Genomic DNA, 19662 nt, shown 5'->3' with positions numbered 1-19662 from the left:
ATGCTAGCAAGTATAATTCTGGTAATTCTGGATCTGTATCTCTTCTTCCCAACTGGCATAAAAGGGCTTGGGGGGGAAAATTGAAATATGCCACATCTGGTGTCCTGATCCTTGAAATGATATTTGAATCAAAGATTAATAAAGACTCAGGGACTTTGACTTTTCCTGTTATCCTCCTTAAGTGGTAAAATGACATAATAAGAGACATAAACTTGCCAGGAATGTGGCATTTTCTGAAAGAAACTATTGGTGTTAAAATCAAACAAACATAGTCTTCCCTCATTCTGACCACGATGCATCCCAGACACTTTAGCTCACTTCTAATCTCCTCTTAGGTGACAATGTCCCTTTGCTATTGTGGGTCAAATTTCTCTGTTTCTAAATTTAAAAATCTTTGCTAAACTTGTAATAATTTCTAGATTTATAAGACACTCTAGGCTCCTCAAGGACAAACACATTTATAGGTTCATTTATTTACCTCTCTGTGAAGTGAAAAGAAGGGAAACTGAAAATAATTTTAGAGAAAAATGTATCATATAATGTGTGACTTGTTTTAAGTCAGGAATAAAATTTTAGCTTTGAGAGTTAGAGTATTTTCTTTCCTAAAGTCCTTGAAATTTCATGTCTCTGATGTTCCCTCTTCAATTGGACAGAAATGGTTCTCCCCAAGATGCACTCATGCCACACACTCTCTTTTTAGATAAAGTGGAAGGGACAGAGAGGGAGGTAGAGAGAGAGAGAGGGAAAGAGAGAGAGAGAGAGAGAGAGAGAGAGAGAGAGAGAGAGAGAGAGAGACATTGAAGTGAAAGAGACACATCAAGAGACACATCAATTGGTTGCCTCCTGCACACACCTGACCAGGGGCTGGGGATTGAACCTGCAAGTCAGGCACATGCCCTTGACCTGGAATCAAACCCAAGACCTTTTGGTGGGCAGGCCAACACTCTAACCACTGAGAAACACCAGTCACAGTACATGCCATCTACTCTTTAATGGAGCTTAACATCTGTAGCCTGTTGGTTATTATAATTATTTGTGTTTGTATCTCATATTAAATCATAACTCTTGAGGAAGTTTTGCTTTGTTCATCTTTGTAGTTTCTCAAACAATAAAAATGAATCGTTTATACATAGTAAATTCACAATAGGTGTTGAATAAATTAATGGAGATTTCTCCTTGTCCTTTTGAAAAAATCCAAAGTTTTCTTCTTAAAAGGAATACTTATTCAAAAGATGTTTAATATATGCAGGTACTGTTGCAATTGCTGAGGATGCAGCAGGGAATAAAACACAAAAACTATCCCTGTGGCGATAAAACCAACAAACAAGTAAATACAGGGGTGGGCAAAAGTAAGTTTACAATTGTTCATATGGGAATTGACATGAAGGTTATAATTATTACAATAGCTTTATTAACTCAAAAGAATTTTATGCCCTGGCTGGGCAGCTTGGCGGGTTAGAGCATCCTTCTGATAAGCCAAGGTTGGGGGTTCCAACTCTGGTCAGGGCACATATAAGAATCAACCAATGAATGCATAAGTAAGTGGAACAACAAAATTGATCTCTCTCTCTCTTTGTCTCTCAAATCAATAAAAAACCAACAACATCACAATACAACTGTAAATCTACTTTTGCCTGCTCTGTATGTAGTTTTGATATGATGATAGGAATTAAGGAGAAAAATAAATTAAGGAAAGGGTGCAGGAAGGCTCTCAGGAAAGGCCTTTTGGGGAAGGTGACAACCCCAGAAAGAGACCTGTCAGAGGTGATTGAGGGACTACAGGGAGAAAAGTCTTCTAGGCTGAGGGCAGAGCAAGAGCACCCTCTTTAAGAAAGAGCAAGGAGACCAGTATATGGCTGCCACCCAGTGACTGAGGTTGGAAAAAGGAGGAGCCCAGGCCAGAGAAGAAGCAGGAGGTGAGGTCAGACAGGATCTTGCAAGTACTTCTAGAAATCTGGGCTTTAGATCTGATATGGGAAGCCCATTGGAGAGTGGTGAATATCGGTGTGACATGATTTGACATATAAAACTAAGAAAAATTTTATTGATAGTGAAAGTTGTGTTTTGATTATCAGAAATTTTGATGTTACCCTGTGAGCATGAAATTTTACTCTAAAAGTAGAAGGCAGTTTAATAGTTTTAGGAACCTTTGAATTGAACACATACTTGAGTCATATCCAGCATTTAAAGCAGGGTATTGGCTCCATTATGGGCATTCTGATGTGATTCTGAGGTGTCTCTGAATACTACAAGTCTATATTTTGTGGCTTATATTTTAGTGCATCTTATATGTCTTTTAAAAAAATTAAATGTATTGGGATGACATTGGTTAATAACATAAGTTTCAAGTGTATAATTCTACATCATCTGTACATTGTATTGTGTGCTCACCACCAAAACTCTAGTCTCCTCCTGCTAGTGTATATTTGACCCCCTTTATCTTCTTCATTCTCCTCCTACCCCTGCCCCTCTGGTAACCACCATACTGTTGTCTATGTCTATGAGTTGGTTTGTTTGTGTGTTTGTTACTTTCTGTTTTATATCCCACACTAGAGGCCTGGTGCACAAAAATTTGTGCATTCGGTGGGGGGGTGGTCCCTCAGCCTGGCCTGTTCCCTCTCGCAGTCTGGGACCCCTCGGGGGTGACCACTTGCTGGCTTAGGCCTGCTCCCCGGGGGATTGGGCCTAAGATGGCAATCAGACATCCCTCTGGCAGCCTGGCAGCCCTCGGGGGATGTCCACTTGCCAGCGGGGAGCAGACCTAAGCTGCAGTCAGACATCCTTAGTGCTGCTGAGGAGGCAGGAGAGGCTCCCACCACCACGGCTGTACTGGCAGCCATCAGCCTGGCTTGTGGCTGAGCAGAGCTCCCCCATGTGGGAGCGCACTGACCACCAGAGGGCAGCTCCTGCATTGAGCGTCTGCCCCCTGGTGGTCAGTGTGTGTCATAGTGACCAGTCATTCCCAGTCTTTCTGCTGTTAGGGTCAGTTTGCATATTACCCTTTTACTATATAGGATAGAGGCCTGGTGCAAGGGAGGGGGCTGGCTGGTTTGCCCTGAAGGATGTCCCGGATCAGGGTGGGGGTTCTGCTTGGGTGCCTGGGCAGACTGGGTGAGGGCCTGATGGTTGTTTGCAGCTGGTCACACCCTCTTCAGGGTGGGGGTCCCCACTGGGGTGCCTGGCCAGTCTGGATGAGGGACTGATGGCTGTTTTCAGGCTGGCCACACCCCCTTTAGGGTGGGGGTCCCCACTGGGGTGCCTGACCAGCCTGGGTGGGGGGCTGAGGGCCGTTTTCAGGCTGGCTGGCGACTGAAGCTCCCAGCTTCTCCTTTTTTAATTTTTTTTTTTATTCTGGGATTTATTTACCTTCTATAATTGAAACTTCGTTGCTGTCACTGGAGCTGAGAGCTGGCTCTAGCTCTGAGGCCATGGCCTGCTGAAAGCAGGTATCTGGGGTTTGTTTAGCTTCTATAATTGAAACTTTGTTGCTTTCGGAGCTTAGAGCCGGGCCGCAGCAGGCGGGGAACCTTGGCTTCCTCCATCACTGGAGCAAGCAAGCCTCCTGCTCGTTTCAGCTGCGTGGCTGCCGGCTGCCATCTTGGTTGGAGGTTAATTTGCATATCACCCTGATTAGCCAATGGGAAGTGTAGCAAAGGTATGGTCAATTACCCTTTTTGCCTTTTATTAGATATGATATGAATGAAATTATATGGTTCTTGTCCTTTTCTGTTTGACTTATTTCACTTAGCATGATACTCTCAAGATTCATTCATATTGTTGAAAATTGAAGTTTTATTGATGCATTACTCTCAGAATGTTTTTATTGCTTTCTTACCTATCTACACAGAGCTTCTGCTATTTGATGTACACAGTAGGCACCATGATACACTGGAAGTAAATTCTTACCAGGCCAGAAGCCATTGTAGACTGGTGATCACAAAACTTCGGATCTTGTGCCTCTATCAGTAAAATATTTTTGAGCATTCACTCACAATCTACATATATTGATCATCTACATACATGTAGTATAATAGCCATATATGTTTATTATAAGGCCTGCACTGAAAGGAATTGAAAAGGACAAAAATATACAAAATAAATATTTTAAAATAATTTTTGTTTATGATTACAAAATATTTTTACTCTCATTAAAATATTATCCTTTTAAATGAAAACAATGTACTTGAATATCATTTAACAGTATTTATACGATTAGTACTTAGACTTTGTGATGAAGCAATTAGAAGGTATGTTTCCAATTCAAGTTTATCTTGAGACTTGGTTTTCTATTATTGTCCCAGTTGAAAAATATTCCTCAAAAATATTCAAGTAGATGGGCATCATGGACATCACTTAATCATGTAAGTCCATTTCCAACCCCAGATTCACTTTGTAGTGGTTTTTGTTGAAATTTGGCTAGCAAATTTCCATCTTCTGTAAACTCAGTAAGATGTTCTTGCAAAACTGATTTGAAGGTAATGCGTTTTTTAGCATTTTTAACAAAGGCATCCAAAACCCACTAAAATCTCTACTTGGAAACTTTAAAAATAGCCTTCAGATAGGAGAGTGTTTATAGTAATATATTTAGTGTGTTCTTTACCAAAATCATATAATGATGGAGAGATTTCCAAACATTCATTTTTCACAATGTGCTTTATATGCATAAATTTCTTTTGAAAAGCAGTTGCTTTCTTACTTAATGTTAAAACATCTAATTTACCTTGAATGAACAGATTAAGTATGCAGCCAACAAAGATCTTATACTGAATGTCCCAAATTGCTTCTATTTCTTATATATTTAAGGCCTGTCACCTATGTCGAGGTGTGGGGGGTTCCCATATAGGTGCTGCTCCTAAGTGGGACAGGCACAGGTGGTCTGGACCATCCACTTGAGGCTTGTGCCAATACCTTCTGGTCAGACACTTTCACAGAGACAGCACCGAGATCTGAGCCGAGCTGGAGAAATTACACACAAACAGGTTAGATGCAAGCACACAGGGGGTTTATTTACCAGTTCCTGATGGGTCTCAGGCGCTGGGAAGGATCCACCTGGCGATGCTTGCTGACACACACAAAGGGGTAGATGGCGCCATTGGCTGCTGGCTCTTTCGTCGATCGACAGTTAATTGGGCAGAGTTTCGTGCTGGGAACCGAGACGTGAGCACACACAGGTCCTCACGCTCTGGCAACAGGAGAGTTATGCGCTGCTGGGTCGATCAGACTGTCTGGTTATATACCCCTCTGTAGACATTGTCTTCATTGGTGTGTGTGTTATCAGTGGCTGCCATGTGTGGATCCACCCGGGGTCTGTTAATCTATGGGTGTGTACAGGCTTTGGGCATTCCCATCAGATAGGTTGTTTACCAGTACTAGTTGGGTTACAAGGGTGCATTTTTGGGTCTCACACAGTATTCTTATATCTAACATTAGGTACTATAATAATTACTACAACAGTCCACACAGGGTTACATGCTTTAAATCTTGCATTCTAAGGTCCTAACATTAAGTACAATAATTATTACTATAACACTGAAGCAGGAGAGGTGCCATCTTCTTGTATTTTTACTTGTATTTACATTATTAATATGTTGGTTTCTTTGCAGAAATAGTTTAAAGTCATTAGAGCATTTGGTGACAATTGGTTTGATAAAACTAGATAATGTGATCTGTGAGGCCACTTAATTGGGAACATGTAAACTGTGATGTAGAGTAAAATGCTGAAAAGCAAAGAACTAGCAAGGGAAGGCTGTGAGCTCCTCCCACGCTTCATTCGAATAATATCTTACACAGGTGACATCTGACTGTCTGGCAATCTGACATCTGTGCTGAGTGAGGGAGGCAGAGCTGATCCACAGGTTAGATATCAATATACTTTGATTTCATTCTCTTTTTAAGGATTAAAATATATAACAAATAGAAGTCTGATTTTTTTTTTCAGCACATCTTGCACACTCCTGCTGGCATTTTCAAATGAGGTGCTTGAAAACCCCGATGTGCCACAAAGGGTTAAAAACTCTTTCTGCTCCATCATTTATAAGATCCCATCAACAAAAATCAAACAAAAAATAATGGTTTTGGGCACAGAGATAATTATATCACAATCCTATCTAATAATAGACAAACATGGTAATTGACTGTACCTTTGCTACGCCCCCCACTGGCTAATCAGCATGATATGCAAATTAACCGCTAATAAAGACAGCGGCCTATTTGCATACTACAGGCGGGCCAGCTGAGCATGACGCTACCCGTGGGCCCCGGACCCGTGACCCGGTGAGGTGGGGCTGGCATGCGCGATGCTGCCCGCGGGACCTGGGACCCGGATACCTCACCCGGTGAGGCGGGGCCAGCAGTGTGTGACGCTGCCCGTGGGCCCCGGGACCTGGATCCTTCACCTGGCGAGGCAGGGCCGGTAGCGCCCGAAGCTGCCCGGGGGATCCGGGCCTTGCATCCATGACCTGGTGAGGGAGTAAAGCAGCAGAGAAGGGAGAGAGCCCAGGTGGCAGAGAAGGGAGGGAGCCAAGGGCTAAGTGGTGAAGGGAGGGAGCAAGGCAGTGGAGAAGGGAGCAAAGCCCTCCTTGGTGGGCTTCGCTCCCTTCTCTGCTTTGCTCCAGTCTCAGGAAGCCCTATTCTTGCAGGAACAGGCCCAAGGAAGCCCTATTCTTGCAGGAATCTTCCTGCAATGGGCCTCTAGTAGTAAATGAAAGCAAAGATAATTAAACCTCTTTTGGCTGGTCATTGCTTACGTTCAAATGCAAATGAGTGTCTACAAGTGTCCAAAAAGTACCTGTAACCTATGCTTTCTAACAGCTTGGCACAATGAGAATGCCTTTCAGTAAGGCTTCGTCCTTTTATAAATTCCATTTTCCAGCTTGTTTCTGTTTTGCCTCTCCTTTTCCTTTTCCCAGATTAGGTTTGCCATTGTCTGGGGACAAGGTGGGTTAATTTATTCCTTCCTCGATTTTGGTACCAAGTTATCAGTGTTATCTAAGGAACAAAAGTGGCTGGAGCCCAGTGTACCACTCATTCTTAAATTAGTGAAATATTTTTAATGATAAAATAGGAATTTTAGGGGACAATAGACAGGTTTAGGGAATTTTTAGAATTGGGGGGTTCAAGGAAAAAACACAGGGCTACAGACTGGGAGAAGGTACATTTCCATAACACAAGGGAGCCTCTATAGTTACATTTACATAACATAAGGGAACTGGGAGTAGCCAAAAGGTCTATATTTACAAAATAAAGAAGGAGGAAGAAAGCCTAGAAGGAATAGGAGGAAAATGAGGGAGGGAGGCCCTACAGTAACTAATTCAAAAGGGAATATTGACCAATCAGAAGGGATATCAGGACACAGGGACTTGTAGCCTTTATAAACCACGGAAATAGGAAGTTGGCGGGACTCTTTCCCCCTCCCCACTTGGGAGTCTGTGCTGTGAGATTTTTTTCCCCCCTCCCCACGTGGGAGTCTGTACTTGTTCTTCAATAAATTCCCACCTTTGCTATACCATCTTCAGTCCATAGATTCATTCTTCGACTCCAGTGGACAAAGAATCCGGGGAACCATCCTGCCCAGGGGAACACCGCGTATTCCAGTCCAAAAATCAGGTATCAATGCCATCTAATTCTGTGATGCTTTTTAATTTTAAAGTTTTTGAAAAATGGGCTCTGGGAATTCAAAGCTTTTTCTTGTTTGTTTGCTACTTAATGGTGTGAATGTAACTCTCGGAGTTTAAAACTCCCAGGGCTGCTGCAGAGCAAAATTTTTCCTTAACCTTTTCTTTTTTTTCTTTTCCTGCAAAGTATTTTGGGAGAAGAGTAAACTGTTAAGACGTAGAGGAATTGCAAATGGTGTGTGTCTGCAGTGTTGATAGGTGTTGCCACACTGAATAGTGTTGGCAATCCAGGGACACAAAAAGACATTGGGAGGAAAAGTTTACTTTTATGAGCCTGCAGAGGTGTGTGGGCAGAAAATGTCCCTGGACATTCATTTCTTCCCTTCCTTCCTTCCTTCCTTCCTTCCTTCCTTCCTTCCTTCCTTCCTTCCTTCCTCCCTCCCTCCCTCCCTCCCTCCCTTCCCTCCCCTCCCTCCCTCCCTCCCTCCCTCCCTCCTTCCCTCCCTCCCTCCCTCCCTCCCTCCCTCCCTTCCTTCCTTCCTTCCTTCCTTCCTTCCTTCCTTCCTTCCTTCCTTCCTTCCTTCCTTCCTTCCTTTCTTCCTTCCTCCTTCCTTCTGAGTATAGCAACATTTACAATAAATTTTGTGGGGGAAAAAATAGAGATAAATTGTTTAGTCCAGATATGAGTTGTTTAAAGGAACCAAATGATCCAAGAGATATCAGAGCCTGAGTTAGAGGTAAGCAGGCTGATCCCATGACAGGGCAGTATCAGGTGTGGGGTTTAGGTGGGCATCTATGCAGGTGGGGCTCGGGCCTGATGTGGGGTATCAGAGTGTGGTTGGGATGTGGAGGACATCCATAACTGCTGCAGGTGAGCAGTCGGCATAGGGGGTCAGAGCCCAAGCAGGTGAAAGAAAGTATTCCCATGGACAAAGTGTGACAGCCCTTTGTAAAACTTGATGTTATACCTCGAAGCTGAAGGAAGCTTGCTAAATCAATGAAAGGTTGACCTGCCACACCTTCACTTTAGACAGTCACAAAAAGGGATGTGAAAAATTAGGAGGGAAAGACTGGACATATAAAGCATATTCCTGGGAAGGAAATAGGAAACTGGTGTTTAAACACATTTGGATAAAAATGTAAACAGAAACCTCACAGTCAATTTTGTGTTCATGCTTACAAAGCAGGAACAAAAATAGAAAATCTCTTACCTTGAATATCACCTTCAGAATGGTAAACAAGAAGCACCTTTCTTTTCCCTCCTGAGCATGACTTTGGTATGACAGACAGGAAAAGCTTTGGAATCAGATTTTGTATTTATGCTTAATGAAGGGCATTGTTGTAGCGCTGTGGAAAGCAAAGCCATTCTGGCCTGTGATACTGGGTAGATTTCATATTCAAGATGTGAAGCCCTTAAGAAACTCATGTATAGTCTTCCCAGCCTGATTACATAAGCCTGATACTAGGGAGGGTGAGAGGTCATTGCACCTGCACCGTAATTCCTCTGTGGCCTAAAGAGTGCCAACCTCGTTCTGTACTATAGTTTTATTTGTGCACCTCATCATTAAAGGGGGATCTATTTTGAGCTGAGATACAAAGAAGATCTTTTTTTCTTCATATTCTATCACTGTGGTAGAAAAATTGTTGCATTCTTTGGGGTCTTTGGGTCATTTTCTTTAGACTCTTATTTTCCTGATTCAGAATTTACCTATCAGTCTACCATATATACTATTCTTATTTTTGCTTATCTTAAGTGAGTTACACAAGAGAGGGTATCCATAGTATAATGAACACAAATTCCAAAATAGAGGCAAATTACCAAATAGCTTCCTTTTGCTCAGATATACTCTGAACTTTGTAATAGTCACTTATCTTGGATTTTCTAGAAACTTGAAGTGGTTCCAAATTAGCTCATCTGACCAGATTTTTTTTAAATATGAAAGAAAAAATTTTTTGAAGTGATATATGAAGAAATATGTTTTTAAAAACCATGTGTGAATATTTCTGTTTTCCTAACATTACTTTTTATTTTGAGCAGACACATATCATATTTTCCTATAAAGGTTTAAGTTCAAAGTTACAGTATAAAATTTACCAATTTGCTTTCCTGGCCTACTTTGCAATCTATTCCTTCATTTTCTTTCTGTTGCCCTTGGCCCTCTTCCTTTCTCCCTGGCTGTGACAGGGCTAGTGCTAGCACACTGTGAACACTCAGAATGTGAGCTTCTCTCACTCACCTTTCATCCGCAACATTTGAAACTGTGCTTGGCATATGGTAGACTTTAAACAAATGTTCACTGAAATCCATTTTTAACTTTTTCAGGTAATTCCTCTGCTCACTAGTCAATTCTTTGGGTCTTAGACATTTTTCCCTGAGTACTTTTGATAGGAAATGAGATGCATATATGGAGTAGGTGAGAAACGGTGGATTTTGATTTATGATGGTTCACAAGTGTCAAGTGTAAGGAGAATAAAAAGAGCCTCTTTTTGATAAGATAAAACCTATTATTATTATTTTTTTTTTTGGAAAAATTGAGTTCAGCACTAGACTGATGAGCTGTCTGGGTTTATTTGGGCCTGAAGGGGTTCTGCGGTTTGTGACTTTCAGTACTAAAATTAAAATTAAGTCATCCCAGAGCTTAACTCATATATTAGGATGGAAAGATAGTCTAGAGTAGTGGTTCTCACCCTTGAGTATACTTTGGAATCACCTAGGGAGACTTGTAAAGCAGTGACACCTCCTCAAAATTCCTGGGCATCTGGATTTGAAGAGCTCCCTAGGTGATCATAATGTGTAGCCAGGTTGGAGAACTGCTCATGTCAGGCAATGCTTGGTGTAAGGTGAAGTTGTTCTCATGGCTTTGACAATGTACAAATCGTATTGACTTGGTGAGCTAGGTCTGATAACAAAGTCTGATTTGGGGCTGAAGATTGGTGAGAATGGTAACTTGGGATTATGTTAAAACTTGATTTAATTTTTAATGCTGCTTACTACTAAAGTAACAAACAAACAAGCAAAAGCTATGCTCCAGAGTAGGAGAAAAGAAAATGGACATAACTCCCCAAACTCCTCATGTACTTTTCTTGGGAGGCATCTTGACATGTGGCCTGGATGGACAGGGAAATTCTCCTGATCAGAAGAGCTCAGAGCTTTAGGTTAGGAACGGGTACCATGAGGGTGGATAAATGTCACCTCAACACTAAAAGTCTACCTACCATAAAAGGATATTACTACTAACCCTCAGCAACTAACTTCTGCATTCTTTTTCTTACTGAATCAAGTCTTTACCGGCTTGGCCATGGCCACAGAGCAAAAAGATTCAGCTGTGGATTCTATTTGTAATTTTTTTTTCCACAGTACACACCAATGTCATTAACCTTGGCAAAGATTTTCTGTCCAAGATGGGTTGTTAGGATTTTCTGCTTAACATCTTCAGAAATGAAATCATGTCAAGGTTAAATTTACTAAACCCAGCCAGTGAAAATAAGGTTAGAATCTGCTTTCCCTGATGCCCTGAAAAATTCACCCAGCTCTTTCTGCATAAAAGCTTTGTATAAAGTTTAGCTGCTCTACTTTGTAAAGGGGCCAATTCCTTCCTAATGAGAGATGGATGGAGATAACAAACTCATTATCCATAGGCTACCAGAGAGTCATTATGTGGGAATGACTTTCACTCACTCTTGATCGGGGTGGTATGGGGATATATAAATCTAGTAAGAAAAGGCCTTAGCTCTCGTGGGTAAGCCCTGAGCTGTTCAGTCCCCTAACAGCTTACTCTTTTAAATTAAATTAGAGTTATCCCTTCATCATTTAGGCAGCAACATTGCTTTTTGGTCAAGCACTGTGAACTTTTCTAGAGGTGTGGGCATAAAAGCCTGTCCAAACTCTGGCCTCTCTCCATTTCTTGAAGAAGAATGAAACAGCTAAAAATTTAAAAGGGGTAGTGGTGTTTTGCAACATTTAAAATCGCTCTGCTTTGAAGGTCTCTTCATGAAAAGTTGTGGGAAGAAGGGGCGGGTTTTCTCTGTGCACTGTGCCTTGCCTCCAGTGGCCTGTCTTCTACCCAACGTGGTTTCGCTGCTTTCGCAGCAGTAAGTGGCCATTGCTAACATGGCCATGTGGACACTACTTTACTGTAAATGCAATCACTTTGGCTTCAATACATAACTAAAGTTTGAACCTGGAAGCTACTTATGCTTTGTCAATATGTTATGTCCTTTTAAGGACCCAGTCTTTTTTAGCCGGTCATCCATTTTTGCTTTTAGTTGGAAACACAGTTTTCCCAAATTGTAGGATTAATTGAAAATCAACCAGCTGCTCCTGAACTTTGACCTCTCCAGGGATGTTCCCTAGAATCCATCCATCCAGCAGCAGCAGCAGCAGCAGCAGCAGCAACGGTTTGCCACAGCCAAGTTCCTTGGTAGAGGCCCAAGCTGTCTCCCTCTACCTGTCACTTGCTTTTGCACAGTTCAGCTGGGGGTCTGTCTCTGAAAGGTGAGCTGTCAGAAAGATCCTGGAAAATGATCTGATTGGCTCTAATTCTTTCAGAGAGGAGCACAAGGTCCTCTTTTCTCTTAAAAGCATCGAAATTCCCAAAAAGATGCAGAAGGAGAACATTTCGCTTTAGTTAATCTTTAAAAGTGATGGAGAAAAGTGTGTTTTAGACAGGAAGAAAAATCTCTTACATGGTGAGTGTGACAGAGTTTCAAACTAAGGAATGATTATAAGTTGTGCCAGTCTTTAAGCGATTAAAACCCTGCCCTCCCTTACGGGTGGTTTTCAGGAGCTCCTCGTCAGATAGGGTCATGGAAAGCACCACCATCAGAGTAATGACTGTCTTTCTGCTGAGATGGTGGGAGGCAGATGGTGGGCTCTGTGACTTCTATATCTGTTATGTAGGAGGAAGAATGTTTTCTCACATGATGAAAATATTTACTATAGCATCACAAGAAAAATGTCAAAACCTTAAGGACCAACCTGTAGGCTCAAATACATATTTCCATTACAATTGCAAATCCTTATTATACTATATAATAAAAGGCTAATATGCAAATTATCCCCTCAGGAGTTTGACCACTCACTATGATGCGCGTTGACCACCAGGGGTTGGTGCGGAACAAAGGAAGGCCCCGGCCGGCAGCTGGGAGGCCCTAATCAACTCTGATTGCTGGCCAGGCCTAGGGACCCTACCCGTGCATGAATTTTGTTCACCAGGCCTCTGGGTTTAGAACAAAAGCCATAATGAATACATTCTGATGACTGGAATAAAAATGAGACTATAGTAAGTGGTGAAAGTTTGGGAACCAACTAAAAGGGTGTTGGCTTTGCCCATTTTTTTTCTTTTTTTAAATTTTAAATATTTTATTGTTTAAAGTATTACATAAGTCTCCTGTTCCCCCGATTGACCACTCCATGGCCAGCCCCAACCCCCTAGCACATGCTCTCCCCGCTCCCCTTTTGTCTGTGTCCATTGGTTATGCTCATATGCATGCATATAAGTCCTTTGGTTGATCTCTTACCTCCTCACCCCACTTGCTTTCCCTCATAGGTTGGACAGTGTTCAATGCTTCTATGACTCTGGTTCTATTTTTGTTCATCAGTTGATGTTATTTATTATATTCCACAAATGAGTGAGATCATGTGATATTTATCTTTCTCTGACTGACTTATTTTGCTTAGCATAATGCTCTTCAGGTCCATCCATGCTGTTGCAAATGGTAAAAATCCCTTCTTTTTTACAGCAGCGTAGTATTCCATTGTGTAGATGTACCACAGTTTTCTAATTCACTCATCTGCTGATGGGCACTTAGGCTGTTTCCAAATCTTGGCTATTGTAAACTGTGCTGCTATGAACATAGGGATGCATATATCCTTTCTAATTGGTGTTTCTGGTTTCTTGGGATATGTTCCTAGAAGTGGGATCACTGGGTCAAATGGGAGTTCCATTTTTAGTGTTTTGAAGAAACTCCATACTGTTTTCCACAGTGGATGCACCAGTCTGCATTCCCACTAGCAGTGCAAGAGGCTTCCTTTTTCTTCGCATCCTTGCCAACACTTGTCATTTGTTGATCTGTTGATGATAGCCATTCTGACAGGTGTGAGATGGTACCTCATTGCTTTGATTTGCATCTCTCAGATGTTTTCATATGTCTCTTGGCCTTCTGCATGTCCTCTTTCGAAAAGTGTCTATTAAGGTCCTTTGCCCATTTTTGATTGGATTGTTTACCTATAGAAGTTGTATGAGTTCCCTATAAATTTTGGAGATTAAACCCTTATTGGAGATAACATTGGCAAATACGTTCTCCCATGCAGTGGGCTTTCTTGTTGTTTTGTTGATGGTTTCTTTTGCTGTGCAAAAGTTTTTTATTTTGATGAAGTCCAATTTGTTTATTTGCTGGGGCTGACTGGCAGACCTTGAGTGATGGATGAATAGATTGCTTTGACATATGTTTCTGTGAAAGAGAGGGCTAAGGGGCTCTTTTACTTTAGTTATCCTCCTTATAGACATTCCAACCAAGTCCCGTGCTTCCCCACACCTCTCCCTGTTTTGTTTTGCTGGCTGCAGAAGACAGAGGGAGGCAGTGAATTTTCTGCTTTGGAAGGTTGGGGTCTGTGAAATGTGTTCATTATTTGAATTCTGATTTTGTAGATTATAAGAAAAACAAAGAGAATTATAATGACAGCAATGGTTAGTCTAATTAAGAAGACAGGGTGTTTATAAGTATTAAATATTGCCTTCTAGCAAGGTGTAGAGGACAGGTTTATAAAAGGGAAGGGACTGGGGTGAGGAATGTAGTTACGTGCAGGCCTGGGGTCTGTAGACATTAGTTGTTGTCAGGCGATGAGATGATGTTGACGAGATAATGTTGATTCTGGTGGGTCGGTCTGACCATGTTTATTGGTTTTGCTTGTTGGATTTACAGCTGAGTTACCTTTTTAATTATTTCATATAGGCCTTGAAAAGAAAATTTTAAGAAAAACTTAACCCCTTATTCATATATAAGTATATATGTTCTAAGATTTAAATATGATTATTTTTTAGATTAACTCAGGTGTTTTATTTATTAGATTTATTATTTAGTATATTTATAATTTTTAAAAGATTTTTCTTTATAAATTTAAACATTTTTATAATTATTTTTATTTAAATTTTTTATGTATTTTTTATAATTTTAATTTTTAAAATTTTAGTTTTTTTATTTGTATAGCCTTTTTGTAATTTATATATATATATATTTTGCAATTTATATATACTTTTTGTAATTTATGTGTATTTTTGTAATTTATATATATTTTCTATAATTTATATATATTTTTTCAGTTTGTCTATTTTATTTTATTTTTTTAATATATTTTTATTATATGAAAATTATAATTTTTCTAATTAATTATCATTATAGCCTAGTTCTATACAGGTTTCTTTATTTCTAGTTTTAGAGTAGTTGGCCAATTGTTTTTGTTTTGTTCATGTTTGTCTAATTGTCTATTATATTTCTCTTAAGGATCTTGGCTTTGAATTTTTTCAGGGAAAGGGGATGTTGGATGTTTTTAGTAATTGTTTCCTGCTGAGGAGGGTCGAAGGTTTCTTTTAGAGCCAAGAGATCCTTGGTCTCTGTCAGAGGGATTATGAGGCCTGGGTACAGAAGGAGGTGGCAATGGTGCCTAGAGGTGGTATTCCCCTAGGTGTAAGTAGGGCTTGTAATCTGGTGGAGAGAAACTGTGTTATAAAATTTAGTATTATCGGGCAAAAGTTAGAACAGTTTCTAATAATTTCCTGTTGAAATAATCTTTCTTCCTAAAATTATTCTCATTTTTATTAAAGATTAATTTATTTATTGCATTGAGTCTAGCTATAATTTGGCCTGACTGTTTGTATAAACACAACAAGAATAACAGTTGATTATATAGGCTATTAAAAAATATGCTTTGCTGGAATTTCATGAGAAAGTTTTCTCCCAGGGCCAAGAAGCCAAGCTATACAGTTGCTATCAGGCTTTGCCTGCAATGCCTACAGAAATGGGTGCATTCTTCAAGTTGAGGTCCCTACAGGTGTCGAGGTTTCTTTCATGCCATCTCTCAGGAAAGCAACCTTCGTTCCTTACCTGGAAAGACTGTCATGAACCACGCAAGCAAGGTACCAGGCTATTTATCCAAGGGGCTTATCAGTTTTAAAGTTTTATTTCTTAGAATTTTTTGGTGACATCCAGAGTCCTGGCATGTCTCTTTTTCAGATATGACATTCCAGTAAAGTTTTGGTTAATGAAACTGCAATTGGAAACTGACTTATGTCCTGTTATGAAGAAATCAGATTTTTATTGGATCCATGCAAACAAACATATTGCCAGGAGAACAATCATTACTAAAACTATAATTATTTCTAGTTTATTTAGTCCTATAATTAAATTCTTTTTCTTCTGATTTTTCTTTCCAGTATTTCTATAAATTCAGATACTCTATAGAGTAATATAAATGACATGGAATCTTGTTCTTTTTGCAAAACACAATGTTATAACTTATAACCATTAGTTATAAGTGAAAGCACATAAAATCTATTTAATATGCATATATAAGTAAAATAGAATTATTATTTCCTTAATTGACAGAGCTTCTTCCCATATACCTTAAGTATAAACTTTTCTTCATAAGGAGAGAAAGCAATTCTTAAAATTCAAACCCTGGGAAGGTAGTCAAATATATTATATTATATACTAGAGGCCTGATGCATGAAATTCATGAAGTGGGGGCAGTGTCCCTCAGCCCAGCCTTCACCCTCTCCAATCTGGAACCCCTTGAGGGATGTCCGACTGCCTGTTTAGGCCTGATCCCACCAGGCCTAAATGGGCAGTTGGACATCCCTCTCACAATCCAGGACTGCTGGCTCCCAACTGCTTGCCTGACTGCCTGCCTGATTGCCCCTAACTGCTTCTGCCTGCCAGCCTGATCACCCCTTAACCACTCCCCTGCCAGCCTGGTCAACGCCTAACTGCTCCCCTGCTGGTCCAGTTGCCCCTAACTGCCCTCCCCTGCTGGCCTGGTCAACCCCAACTGCCCTCCATTGCAGGCCATCTGTGGTGGCCATCTTGTGTCCACATGGAGGTGGCCATCTTTGATCACATGGGGTGGCCATCTTGTGTGTTGGAGTGATGGTCAATTTGCATATTACCTCTTTATTATATAGGACTAGAGGCCTGGTGCACAAAAATTTATGCACTTGGGGGGGTCCCTCAGCCTGTGTCTTCTTGCAGTCTGGGACCCCCTTGGAGGATGGCCACCTGCTGGCTTAGGCCCGCTCCCTGGGGGATTGGGCCTAAGCTGGCAGTCAGACATCCCTCTGGCTGCGCAGGAGCCCTCAGGGATGTCCACTTGCCAGCGGGGAGCAGGCCGAAGCTTCAATCGGACATCCTTAGCACTGCTGAGGAGGCGGGAGAGGCTCCCACCACCACTGCTGTACTGGCAGCCATCAGCCTGGCTTGTGGCTAAGCAGAGCTCCCCCTGTGAGAGCACACTGACCACCAGGGGGCAGCTCCTGCATTGAGCGTCTGCCCCCCTGGTGGTCAGTGTGTGTCATAGTGACCAGTCATTCCCAGTCGTTCTGCTGTTAGGGTCAATTTGCATATTTCCCTTTTATTATATAGGACTAGAGGCCCGGTGCACAAAAATTTGTGCACTAGAGGGGGTCCCTCAGCCCGGCCTATGCCCTCTTGCAGTCTGGGACCCCTCAGGGGATGACCACCTGCTGGCTTAGGCCTGCTCCCCGGGGGATTGGGCCTAAGCTGGCAGTCAGACATCCCTCTAGCAGCCCGGGAGCCTTTGGGGGATGTCCACTTGCCAGCAGGGAGCAGTCCTAAGCTGCAGTGGGACATCCTTAGCACTGCTGAGGAGGGAGAGGCTCCCACCACCACCACTGTACTGGCAGCCATCAGCCTGGCTTGTGGCTGAGCAGAGCTCCTCCTGTGGGAGCACACTGACCACCAGGGGGCAGCTCCTGCATTGAGCATCTGCCCCCTGGTGGTCCGTGTGTATCATAGTGACCAGTCATTCTGCTGTTAGGGTCAATTTGCATATTACCCTTTTATTACGTAAGATAGAGGCCTGGTACTTGGGTGGGGCTGGCTGGTTTTCCCTGAAGGGTGTCTGGATCAGGGTGGGGTTCCCACTGGGGTGCTTGGATAGCCTGGGTGAGGGGCTGATGGGTGTTTGCAGGCTGGCCAAGTCCCGCAGCAGGGACCCTGACCCCATGAGGGTGTGGCCATCCTGGGTGAGGGGCTGATGGCTGTTTACAGGCTGGCCATGGGACCAGCCACCCAAGCTCCCAGTGGACGCTGGCTGGAAGCAGGTATCTGGGATTTATTTATCTTCTATAATTGAAACTTTGTTGCCTTGAGTGGAGGCCACAGCCGGCCAGAGAAGGCAGGAAGCTTGGCTTCCTCCATCACTGGGGCAACCAAGCCTCCTGCTTGCTCCAGCTCCATGACTGCCAGCCGCCATCTTGGTTGGTTTAATTTGCAAATAGTCACTCTGATTGGCTAGTGGGCATAGCTTGTGGGCATGGCTTGTGTGTGTAGCGGAGGTATGGTCAATTTGCAAATTTCTCTTTAATTAGATAAGACTAGAGTCCCAGTGCACGAAATTTGTGTATGGAAGTTGGGGCCCCTCAGCCCAGCCTGCACCCTCTCCAATCTGAGACTTCTTGGGGGATGTCCAACTGCCTGCGGGGAACGGGCCTAAACCGGGAGTTGGACAACCCTCTTACAATCTGGAACCGCTGGCTCCTAACTGCTTTCCTGATTGCCCCTAACTACTTCTGCCTGCCAGCCTGATCGCCCCCAACTTCCCTCCCCTGCCGCAACCTGCCTCCTCCACCAGGACCCACCTCCTCCACGTGAGGTGGCGAAGGAGGCTGGACTGGCCACCTCCACGCTGTGTGGAGATGTGGGACTTCTAGGTCTTACTGCACGGAGCAGCTGCAGGGTCCTGCCTCCACTGTGCATGCAGCCATCTTGTGGTGGCCGTCTTGTGATGACATAACGTGTTAGGACCATCTAGGCTTATATTAGTACAGATTGTTATTATTATGAAATAGTATTAAGTAATCTATTCATTTAAAGTAATCAAGTTCCTGATTAACATAACATTATTATTTTAATAATATATATAAAATCTTTGCTTTCTAGGCAAATAAAGGAAAAACTTTTTTTTCCTTACTTTCAGAAATAGGCTTATTTTTCTAATGGAAAACATACTCATATTCTTATCCTATATAATAAAAGGCTAATATGCAAATAGACTGAATGGCAGAACAACTGGTCACTATGATGTGTGCTGACCACCAGGGGGCGCACCTGAAACATGTTGGGCATCGGCAGCAGGAAGCAGAGCATGGAACATGGCAGGCATCAGCCGCGGTGGGATGGTGGAGCAGGTGAGTGAGGGTGCCAGACCAAGGCAGGGCGCCAGTCACTGTCATCGGGGCGAACCTCTGGTGGTTACAGAAAATTCTTTGCTCCCCGGCACTGCAGTCCTGCCTGGCTCTTGCACCTACTGTCAGCACTGTCCCTGCTCCCACCCGCTGCCGGCACCCACCTGTTGCCGGCACCCGGCGCTGGCCCTGATCACTCAGTGCCGTCAGCAGGTGCAAGCGTCAGCTGCCAGCCCCGATTGCCCCTCAGGCTTCTCCACCTCTCCTGCTCCTGAGGGGCAATTGGGGCCGGCAGCTACTGCTCACACTCGCTGATGGCGATGGCTCCACTCGCACCTGCAGCCAGCAACCAGTGCCATCAGTGGGTGTGAGCGGCGGCTGCCAGCGCCGATCACCCCTGAGGGCTTCCCCACCTACCGCTGCTCCTGAGGGGCGATTGGGGCTGCAACATCCACTTGCACCCACTGACAGTGCCAGCCCTGCTTGCACCTGCTGCTGGTGCCAGCCCCAATTGCTCCACGCTGTCAGTGGGTGCAAGTGGGGCTGGTGCTGTCAGTGTGTGGGCTGCTGGCAGACAGGGCACCAGGGCTGCCATGGGAGGGGCTTGGTGGGGGCATGAAGGATGGGCT

This window comes from Myotis myotis, unplaced genomic scaffold, assembly GCF_014108235.1.
Source record: "Myotis myotis isolate mMyoMyo1 unplaced genomic scaffold, mMyoMyo1.p scaffold_m19_p_1, whole genome shotgun sequence".
NCBI classification, from domain to species: domain Eukaryota; kingdom Metazoa; phylum Chordata; class Mammalia; order Chiroptera; family Vespertilionidae; genus Myotis; species Myotis myotis.
This window is presented reverse-complemented; position numbering follows the sequence as displayed.